Genomic DNA, 12,075 nt, shown 5'->3' on the forward strand with positions numbered 1-12,075 from the left:
AAACCAGAACCGTAATTGGAAAAATATCCTGTTTACTGATGAAACGAAAATAAATTTATTTGGATCAGATGGGAAATGGTAGGTTAGACGACATAAGAAAGAAGAACTGAATCCTTGATATACACTGAAAGCAGTAAAACGTGGCGGCGGAAATATTAAAATGTGGAGTTGTTTTTCCTGTAATGGAGTGAGCCCATTATATTGGATTAAAGACACCATGACCAAAGGAATTTACTTAGAAATATTAGAAAAGAGTATGCTTCCATAAGCTGAAATGAATATGCCTTTAAAATAGATCTATCAGCAAGGTAACGACCCGAAACGTACTGCTAAAGTGGTGAAACAGTGGTTTCTGAGAAACAAAATTTAGCCCTCAGATTATGCGGAATTTAACAAAATCGATCTCTGGAAAGAGACTTGCCAATAATGAAGAGGTGGAGTCCGAGGTTGATGCCTAATAAGAAACATTCGAAATTTCTTACTATAAGCAGGGTACAAAAGCCATAGAATATCATTGAGGAAAGTGCATCAATCTCAAATGAGACTATGTTGAGAAATGATGTAATATTGACGAGGATAAAAAAAAATTTATGGCTTTTTGCAGGTGTTTTTAACTCAATTTAATGCATTAGAGTAAAACTGGTGTTCTCAAATCATTTTTTTGATAAACGTCATAACTTTAATTTTCGTAGATCAGAGGCTACCGTGGGATTGCAATTTGAATATGTAAAACCTTGTATTACGCGTTAAAAAAACACGAGTGACTCAGAATTCAATATACAATCATAATCGATCAGAAGATGAAGTACCTCTCCATGGTTCGACATCACAGTTCGTGATTTGTATGTTTAACCAAAGTTTTCTTTCGTCACACCTTTTCGTAAGATTAATGGATTTCAGCCTTCTGACTCCGAAAAAAAATTGTTTTTAAGAAATTTAAAAGTGGACATTCTGTGTAAAATTTTTCTGGAAAACTGACACGTTCTCTTGTACAGCGTGAAACGCCTAAGCTAAGTGATTTTATGCTTTTCGCATAACTTTTCAATCGCCCAAAATAAGTTATCTAAAGCAGCAGATTGTCAATTGACGACAAATGGCAATTTATTTTGGGAATTTACAAATTACGACTCTAATTAAATTAAACAAATAGTGCGCTACTCTTACCATTACTTAATAGTATATTGTTCAATGCATAACAAAAATAGTATTGTCAAAAATCAGTTTATTAAACGGGCCGGAGTCGAGTTTCACCCACGGGTTGAATACTATATTTTCTATAATCATGCTTGATACAATCGGTAATTGAATTGTTAAACAACTTAATTATTCTTCTGAGAAATGTTGTGGATCAGAAATATTAGACGTGGAAAGAAGTTCTTGGGTAATCGGTCTTGGAGACGAGAAAAGAACACTCTTAAGCTATCAAGCTCGCCGGCAATCTCCATTGCAATCGTGGCTAAAATATGGAAGCAATTTAAGAGAGTTAACTGAATGACGTTGATTAGATGCTGCTAAATATTCTTTCTAAAGCTAAAAGTAGCGACATGACCAAATTACCGGCGCATTAACCGAACAAAAAGGGTATCAAGTCATTGGTTAGGAATTAAGGTTGTTAAAGTGAATAAAAGTTAAATTACAAATTACATTACACGTTCGGGACAGACAGAACAACACAATAAACAACACACAAAACTAATATGGTTCCAATTCATAAGTTCCAAGTTAACATGTGATTGATTCTTCAGCCTTGGTTTCGCTCCATGAATCCAATATCATCTTCCACCTTTATCAGTAGGTATCGATTTACATGTTTAATGCCCAGAGACCAACTAACTGGACCACACAACGAGCAAAACAACAAAGTATGAAAATTGATTTCATTTGGTGAACCATTAGCAGAAAAAAATCAGAGAAGTAAATAGTGATCTGATGAAGTTGTCATTGTTACTTGAATGTGTGCTGGATTTTCTAATGGGGCTCGATTGGATGTTACTCAAGCCTTCAACGTACGTTATTTTATTCATTGACTTAATGTGAGTGGCTATTTCTATCATTTCTATGAGAAATCTTTTGTGGTAATTGGTTTCTTTGTCAAGTATTCAACAGTCACTGAAATCCTTGTGGTAATGATGATTTATTATTATTTTTAAAGTAAACATAACCTGTGGAGATAGCGGCCACGAAAACAAATGCTAACACACGAGCGTATTAGGAATTGCTAACGAACACGCGTGTTAGAGGAAAAAATGGACATAGTCGCTTCATTACCGTCCTCGCCTACGGTTTGTGCGTAACATTTCTTGTTTTGGTATATAAAGAATTATAACTGTAAATGTAACATCGTCAACCGCAATCGTGCACAATTTTATTGTAGGTAGCTAAACATAATGCATAAAATATAGTAATATTCAATTGCATTGCTGAATAATTACAGCACTACAATGTGGTTGTTCTAGTCAACGCGTATCCGACAGACAGAAATATGTCATAAAACTTTCTGTTCTTGTCATATTCCATTCTGCCCTAGGTCATGGTCCAGTCAACAAAATTTTTGAATCTACTTGCCAATGATACTTCCACGAATGGAGGACTACGATCACACGTTACTATCAAACTTTCGTTTCTAGAGGCGAAGATTAGCGATCCCGTGATTATTAGCTCCCTCTAGAGCTAATAATGATGTTTTCAGCTTTCGCAAAGTGTGACGAAAGTTGTCTTTTTTTACATGGTTGTAGAAAAAATAGTTAAGTTCTCGTTTTTCCCTCACAGTTAATTAATTCGATTTTTTGAAGAGTTGTGGATATGGGGATTGTGAATATCACGTGACGGGGATGGCTTTTCGTGCCTTACAGGACGTTGTGCGAATTCCTCAGAAAAATAACATAGAGCGTGTCAAGATTTATAATTTTTTTATTAATGTTCTTTCACGAGCCCAGAGCTTGAACCCATTATATAGATTGATTGTGTGATCGGTATATTATGTGAATTGCATCAGAAATTATACGAAATAAAATTTATATAGATAGTGCTTCAAAAAACACGTCCAAAAGGTAATTTGACAAAACGTACAAATCACCCTGTATCTTAGAAATTAATGGAAACTTGCCCAACTTAAAGGATAAAAAGGTACTGTACCCCTGGTAGAGTAGGTACATTAAATTCTGATTCACCCTGTATACTACTGGGGACCGTTGTAAAATTGCTGCAAAATTCTGTCCTTCAGACATCACTTATGTCAGAATATCAGACCCAGAATTGGGTCGTCTGTGGTTGTTAAAAACCGTTGTCTGACTTAGTTAAGGGGACAGAGGCGAAGTATTCCCAGAAAATATGTTCAGCAAAAAGAAACAATAATTCTAATAAAACGAATAATAACAAAATACAATAATAAGGATTATGTAGTTGCTGTATAAAATCTTGAGAGTTTGTGGTTTCTGTATAGAAACCTAGTTGACCTGCTTCTGGTGGAGTTCTGAAGTTTTCGGATTGTTGGTATATAAAATTTTTTGTTGTTTTAAAAAGAATGAATTTGAAGAGAATATATTGCCAAATTTAAGCATATTTCTCATTACCCACATTTTGTAAGTAAACAATTAATACAATCTTAATGATCCATATATGTAGATATACCACTTATTGTAATGCTTCAACAGCATCCAAAAGCAAATAAATCTCCTACCGAGAACCTATCGCTTTCGGATGTATTTTCTAAGCTTAATAAATACTTAAAATATCACTCATCACTTGGAAAAGCATTAATAAAAAATGATTAATAGACCTGCCATAACTTTGTTTGCTTTCATCAGTGCTTTCAGAATTCAAATCAGCCAATGTCAATGCAAACATCGTAACTTTTAACGACCGTCTCCCGATCTACATCGGTGACTTCATCGTATCTTTTAATACACGAGTTAAAAGAAAAACCGATTAGTTTTTGAGGTCGTTGGCATTTGCTTATGAACAAATTTTACTCAAACCAATGGTGGAAAACTCCACGATTATTTCGAAATTTCCTTAGTTATTCTGAAAACCTTTAATGCTATCGAAATGATTGCGTTTTTTGAAACGAAAAATCAGGAAAATTCCACGATTTCAACTCGACATTTCCTAAATATTTCTAAAAGAGACCTATCACATGTTCTATTTCTTATCGCGGGACCCCTATGAGAGAAAAACATTTTTTTCAAATTGCAAATTCTTTTAATTAACGAAAGTGGTTCGACTCACTCGTCATTATTACGGGGAAAATATTTATCGTTGGTCATAAAACGATTACGATTAGTGTTATAAATCATGCTATAACAGGACATTATGTGAAATCGGTGGGAACATACCGACGAAGCAATAATGCTAATATGTACTCTAATTAAGTTATTATTACACTTGCTTTATTTATATCTCTCTATTTAAAATTACCACATCATGATTAATTTCCCATAAATAGAGTCTAACTGAAAATTAACAATCTATCTTTAACAGCTATTACATTTTCTATTAATAAAATGTCCATAAACTATTAAAATAGAGATATGACGATTTACACGTGCATGCGCATGACGCAACTTTAAGGGGTTATTCCTTGGGTTAAAGCAGCAAAAAGAGTTGCTATAAACATATGTCCGTAGTAGCTTTATTCCTAAAGTACAGGGTATCGAAGATTGAAAAAACGTTTTTTTGGTACTACAAGAAAAACACTTAAGTGATTTTAATTTATATATTCGGTGTTTAATAGAAATACTCTGGGGTGTATTTTAGCGATATCGGAGTTCGTTCAAAAATTTCAGAAGTGTATCGACAGGAAAAGTTTATTGGCATTTTATACAAAAATATTAACATCTGGCATAGGTTTTGGCCATTTTCGTAATTATTTTATATACAGAAACTAAAAATGCATACAATTCTTCTATCCTTTAAGTTTTTTTTGTATCTCGGGTCCTTTTCGTATTTCAATTTAAATTCCCAATTCTTATATAAGTTGCACATATACCTCATAAGATCGATTCCAAAATTCGCAACGGTTAGGAAACAGCATTGATTTCCGTGAGACCTTGCAGCTGTCAAAATTTTCGAATTTTCACAAATAACTCGAAAATGGTACATTTTTTATATAAGACCTATTTCATAAACTAGCCTTAAAATTTGACGATAAATCCGAAAATGGCAAAAAAATTGTAGGGTTCCATTTAAAAAAACTTAATTGGGTACTACCACACTTTTATGAGAGACCTTATACAATTGAAAATAATTTAAAAATACGTGCCTTTTATTCCCCAAAAACTTTACTCAGACAAATTTCCTTCCAAAACTTATATTTACTGAGATATCGCACTTTGACGCACTAATGAGCAACCCTGTATGTATGTATACAGGGTGTCCCAGTTGTAGAGGTAGTATATTCAACTACGTATTCTACATTAAAACACAAGTGTAGTTTGTTATATAAATCATATACGAAAAATGCTTCGTTACGAAAGTACAGGGTGTTAAAGTTTTATTAAAAAATCACAAATTCTTTGTGATTTTGTCCGAAACCGCTTGAGATATTTTAATGAAATTTTGTGGAGTTTGACGGTTACTATGACACCTCTAAATTTCTTTGTTTGGGGTTACATGAAAATCGCAAACTTACAAAATTTCCTTAAATTCTCGAGAAGGACTAATCCAGCGAATTAAAAACGCTGCCGGGACCATTGCACCAGTTCATCTCGCGGTTGTAAAGCAGTCGATTATTCAAAGAACCCAATTGTGTTTTGAACAAAATGGTGCCCACTTTGAACAACTTTTGTGAGAATGCCCCTCGTTGTTCTCTAGTTAAAACATCGAAATGGCCTTTACTTTCTTGTTTTGAAAACGTCGCACAAAAAAAAGTCGAGAGATCTTTTTTCATTCTTATTGAATAAGAAATTCAAAAATAATTTATAACTTAAGAAAAACCAGTGGCGTACCACTTTTTTCTTTAAAAATAAGAAGCGGCTTGACCGTACGCACGTCACTGGTAGAAGTAATAACAATATATTTTTATCGTAAAATACGCGTTGCTATTAAATGTCAAACTCTACAAAATTTCATTAAAATATCTCAAACGGTTTCGAACATATTCAATAATTCCTGATTTTTAATAACACCCTGTACTTTCGCAAAGACGCCTTTTTCGTATATAATGTATGTGACAAACTACACTTATTTTTCAATGTAGAATACGTGGTTGAATTTACTACCTTTACAACTGAGACACCCTGCATATGCAGTTTATGCATTATGAGGCACCGGTGCATTATAGTTTAGTTACGCATCGATATTTAATAGCAATTTATTAGTATTCGCGGATTGGTCGCGACAATCCTCCCTGTCCTGCTGGATTCGCACACTTAAATCCATGAGATTTTTTTCGATTGAGGGATCTTAATGCCATCGGTTTAAGCCACTCTAGTTGAATATCGAAAAGTCGTGAGAAATCCAATAATCGACGCATGTAAATTAATAAAATTTAATCCGGATGTTTTCGAGAGTTTGGGAATTTCCTAGGAGTTTGATTTCAAACATCAAAGCTTGTAGTACTACTTTGAGCAATTTTTGTGGATTTTATTAAAATTCATTTAATGATTTGAATTTTTTGATTGACATCTTCAGTAGTTGGTTCAGATGTAGGCAAGAATTTTTATTTAAATTTTAATATCGAAAACGAAGCGAGAGAAAAAAAACCAGGAACAAAAGTTTTATATGTTTAGTCGAAGCAATTCTGAAAATTAAAACACAAAATAGGTCAAAAATTTCAATTAAATTAACTTAAGTATTTTTTTCAATAAAACAACAATTTTTCAAAAACTTAATTCTAAAATTTCGGAAATGAAGCGATTCCAGGCATATGTCTGAAGGACCTGTTTATCTCATTTTGACCTGAGGAATATTCTTTTAAAGGTATGACGTATGTATAGGAATCAGCCCGATAGGGAGCCCACCGACAAAGCTTTTTATCATTTTTATAAACGACCTCAAATTTCCACAATACAACGAGTATTTTTTTCCGCAACAAGACAATATCTCGTACTGAAAATAGTTCCTTATAGATAACACTTATAGCCATATTACTTAGTACCGGTTACTCATTTATAAGTTCTACATAAGATACCGTACGTGGAAGGACAAAAAAGCGATAAGGGTAAATTGACTGAAGGACAAAACCGAGTTAATCTATTCATTTTACTATAAAATAGGTCTCGTTGTGGAGGACTTTCCTCTACCACTGAGAGAGTTCGAAATATTATCTTAAATCCAACAACACAACAATCTGTCTGCTTAAACTTCAATTTGTTGATTGAAGCTTTCAAACCCTATACGATAGAAATGCCAGCGAATTTAGCAGATTTGTTGATGTCTTGGGAAGACAGAGTCGAGCTTTCGACAATAAAAACATTCCGAAGACCGGACTTGTTGAAAAATATGAATCCGCAAATAATCCAATTCCTTGGCAAATATTAAAGAATTTTTCCATGACAAAGAGAGGTTCCGAACAGAAGCAAATCCAGAAAATGCAGAATAAAAATAATTTTAAGCAAACGGAGCACTTTATTTAGGGACATACACTAAAAATGTAGGTCACGTCGTATTATTCTATGCGACGTCTGCCAATTTAATCCGAGAATGTTCACAAAATAGCTAAAGCTTTATTCATGATATCTTTCGCTTCGCAATTGTGTTATTTTCGGTGACATAGTTCAAAGCCATTCAAGGAAATGGGTTTCTGACAAAATGGAACAAACAAACTCGAAACTCACCTAAAAAAATATGATCCGCAAAACTCGAATATCCTCATTTTACAGTAAACAAATAATCAATATAGTAAATATTCACAAACTAACTAACACAAATTCCGACGATAATCGAGAAAACCCACGAAACAAAACTTTATTTCCCGCCGAAAAATGTGACGCTTTGGAGCCTCGATATGTCCCAATGTAAACGTAGGTAGTAACTGTGCCACACAACGTGCTACTTGGTACTTATTAGCAAGAAGGTACCTTATTTCGGAGCATTGAATTAGTGAAGCTTTCAGCTCTGTTGTCAAAGGCTCTAACGATTTTTACGTCTTTTAGGTAAACACGGCTAAGAGTTTTCGGGGGGTCGCCATGACTTTGGTGCCATCTGACGCACATGTTCTAACCAAAAGAGGAAGGGTTCGTTTTAGGGCACCAATAGTTCTTGCTCCAGACATTAACTAAACGATTTAATGATTTAAGTCTTAAAAACGAAGTTTGCTAGTCTCGTCCTTGAAACTCGTAGCTGCCAATAAAGCTCAAAAGTTGTGTAAATCTTCAATTATAATAATACAATAAAAGTCTAATGATAATCCAATTAATTAGTAATTTTCGCTCAACTAAAGTTCGAAACGTCGAAGGAACTTCGCTACAAGGAAGAACGAAAGGACGGGAAGTCTCCAAGGTGCATTTATGCAACAACTCCCCTGTTTCACACAATGCTAGCCTGTCTATACAGGGTTTTGGTATAATAAATCAACGCAAGACTATCACTGACAAATTAGGGTAACCTCTGAAACTTCAAAGCTCAGTAACTACGTTTACATCAACGAAATCCACCACGTGAAGTATCCTTGCGTAAATTCCCTCGGTTCCTTGCAGTGGCGGGTAGTTTGGCGGAGAACTGATTTCCAAGTCCTTCACCGACCGAAAGATTGCGTTCTTTGCAATATTGAAAAACGTGTACTTGACGCCAACGAAAATCTGTGCGTAGACATTAAAATTTTCTTCTTTGTAAGAACCAGTCCACAAACCGATCGGAAGGGAAAAATTGAAAATTATTTGGTTTTAAAAGGCTGATACGCCCATGATTTGAATTCCGCACAATGTGAATACTTATAAAAAAACAGGGGCGTACTAGCCACATTGTAATGCCAGAGACCAAACAGGTATCAAATGGAAACAATAATTTTAGAAAGTTCATAGAAATTAGAAAAACGGCAGTACGGCCCTGAATGTCGCAAATATTGACAGTTTACTGAATCTAATTTGATGGCCTGTTACAAGAAAATCAGGGCCGTATCGCGAAGGAAATGACAAATGACTAAAATTACGTTTTTATCGAGTTTTAACTGAGTATTAAACTGAGTTTCTACAGTTCCTACGAGTACATTAAAAGCAGAAGTAAACGTGCTAGGCTTAAGGAATGCGGCGAAAATGCTAAAATTAAACAAAATGTATAAAGTGTGAAGTAAAACGTATAAAAGTGAAAAGAAGTAAAATTAGAAACTGACAATTGCAATTAAATCTGTTTTGCGATTACTTTGCAGTTGTTTTCTGTTATAATCGCGATTGAGTAACATAGATCGATAGCGAATGAAACTGAGCAAAAATAACGAGAAAATAAAGCAGTTAATAGAAGAAATTGAGCAAAAAATCAGGGTTGACTATTTAATGTGAGATAGTCAACATATTCAGTGCATGTTTAACTTAAGAACTTTGTTATGCCTCAGTAACCTACCGTATTTCGGAAAATGTGAGTCCTACACCAATATGGAGCACTACAAGCAGGTCCGGATGCACTAAAATGTGGTATGCACCGCGACCTACTTATTCTTAGATCCACCGCTGGATTTTTGCCCGATTTTTCCATAATATTGCATTTAGCATATATAAATACTTGGTAAAAATATTACCAGTACGAACGTATTTCTCCCTCTCTTTTTCTTTCTTGAGTTAGTAGCGCGATGTAAATTAACTCACTTTTGTTTAGAACATCTCAAGAAATCTTTCAGTCTTTGAGGATGATAAATTATAATTGTTGTTTTATGTTTACACAGATGACGGCGAAAATAATACATCATAACATTTACACGTATAATAGTGTCAATATGATGGGGTTCATCCTTTGAACTTTTCACAGGGAAGACTTTTTTAAACGCTTCAACTTCGGTTATATATTTCGTATGCTGTAGATGCCTGCCAGTAGATTCATTCAAGATATATAATGTACATCACAAAATTGAATAATTCGTCTTCCTGGTATTTTACGCCCGCTTTGCCGGCACAGCATCCCTATTATTTGCCACCTGAGGTTACAAATGGTCAGAGATTGAGTTATTGTCATCATTATTGAAAATAATGATTTGGTTTAAGCTAATGAAAGTTTAAGAATGTAGAAGAACTCACCCAGAAGACTATCTAAATTAAACATCCTTTAACATACAGATATGTTGAAAAAATGTTACTCTTTTGTCTGGACATGTACCGCTTTCGACAAACTCAGGAACTAGGTTAACGGCTCGTTAAACTTTATTTAAATGCCGCTTTTTCGATTTGATTGTGTGAGAATTTTAATCAGTTTATGACAAACGCCCCGAGCTTTTAATATGTAAATAACATTGGTCACATTAATTAGTCTGCATCGACCAAGCGTAATATATTCTACACCGGGTTGTAACTAATTAAGAAATTCAGAATCTTTAAAATTAAGTAATTTTCCTAGAGTCGCTGGGATTACTACGTTGACGTATTTTTGATCAACAGCATGAAAATTTTATTAATAAAGAGCGCTAATTACTAAAATTGAAGTAAAAACTCAAAACACATTTGGTAATTCCTCATTAATTACTTTGATGAGGCCGATTTTTCCCGTCACGGTCCAATATTTGGCCACTTGCGCCTATGTCCAGGGCTATGCAGAGTGCATGCAAAGTCGCAGGAATTACAGAAATCTTCTAAACCGTAAGAGATCAAAAATCGACCATATCAAGGAAAGTATGCGCAACTGATTACTAATTTGAAATCTGTTTTAAGTGCAAAATATTCTGAATATTTCCGCAGTATGCTTCGCAATTAATTTATTAAATCTAAAAAGTATAAAAATAAAAAAATCTACAAATTCGTTGGAGACGAATGAGACTGGAACTTTGTTAAGACACTCGTCACAGAATCTAAATATTAAATAATTTCATAATAACAATAATAATGCTACAAATTTATAAACGGGTCTTAGGTGCGCGCCAGGAGCCATGTATATGATCCATAAAATTTAGGCTTTCGAAATAATTTGAGAATTTATCGATGGACATATGGCCACTCGTTTTATAACATATTAAAGTACAGGGTCTCCTAAAAAATTGCTTTAACCACCAATTGCCTGATTTTAAATAGAATTTTTTGTGTGTTTAGCTATTTTTCGAGATGCTCATTAAAAGCTACTCCTTTTCCCTATGATAGAGTAACCCCAGGTCTCGTTAAAGCGTAATAAACGATGGTGGCGACTGCTATTGCGCCAAAAAGTCACCAACTCAAAAGCACTCATATCGCCAATTTGCCCGTTCCAACCACATAAGTCCCTTGGTGAGGTTTAAAGAGAGCCCAGTCGTCCCGCAGAAACATTTGGATTTGTAGCTCTCCTGATAATTAAAGCTTTGCAGCTCGCCTAAGTTGAGATCATTCATCAGTGATATTCCAAGCAGATGGACCAATGACGACTTAAATAGTATACTCAAAGTGAGCCATAAAGAAGCACTGGCTAAAGCTTTGAGCCTTATGAGCCATGTTTCTAGATACTGAAGGGACCTTTAATTGTGCTCACCCTGACTTCGTTTGCAGTGTACTTTATGCAAGAGGGATGAAACAGACAGTACAAGCAGTTTTGTAATAATTGATCGTTTCTGTATATAAAAACGTTCACGTATGATTTGGAACGTTTAGTCTCAGGAGTCTTGCGCTCGCTTATAACATAGAAGCAATTGAAGAGAAGATGAAAATGTTACGAGGGTGGTTCCAGAAATACCTGACCTGACAGAGATGCCGATGTTTTTTGTTAAAAATTTACATATATTACAAAGACTTAACCTTAAAAAGCTTATGCTCAAAGTTTGAGGGTGCTAAGTTGATTTGTTTGTTTTGGGGCCATTTTAGTGAACTCCTTTAGAGATTTTGTAAACATGAAAAAACATTTACGTCGATACGCGATTCATTACTTTTATTTGAAAGATCTAAATTCATCCAACGTCAAAGCGGAGTTGGATTAAACTTTAAGGGAATCTTGTCCTTTGTCGTAAACAACCGTAAAATATCGAATGGCAGAGTT

General features: G+C 34.5%; 1 protein-coding gene across 2 annotated transcripts in view; it reads right to left on the minus strand.

Annotated features, from left to right (window-relative positions):
• The window catches only part of LOC136346960 (uncharacterized), a 244,661-nt gene that overhangs the window by 158,885 nt on the left and 73,701 nt on the right, over positions 1-12,075 (minus strand). The window contains exon 1 of one of the 2 annotated variants that reach the window (XM_066296546.1): positions 9,496-9,556. The exons of the other annotated variant lie outside the window; for it this stretch is intronic. The gene's annotated coding sequence lies outside the window, so the exon portion shown is untranslated. Of the gene's footprint in view, positions 1-9,495; positions 9,557-12,075 lie in introns of those variants that run through there. 2 annotated transcript variants of the gene reach the window in all.

The sequence above is a fragment of the Euwallacea fornicatus genome, chromosome 25, assembly GCF_040115645.1.
Source record: "Euwallacea fornicatus isolate EFF26 chromosome 25, ASM4011564v1, whole genome shotgun sequence".
NCBI lineage: Eukaryota > Metazoa > Arthropoda > Insecta > Coleoptera > Curculionidae > Euwallacea > Euwallacea fornicatus.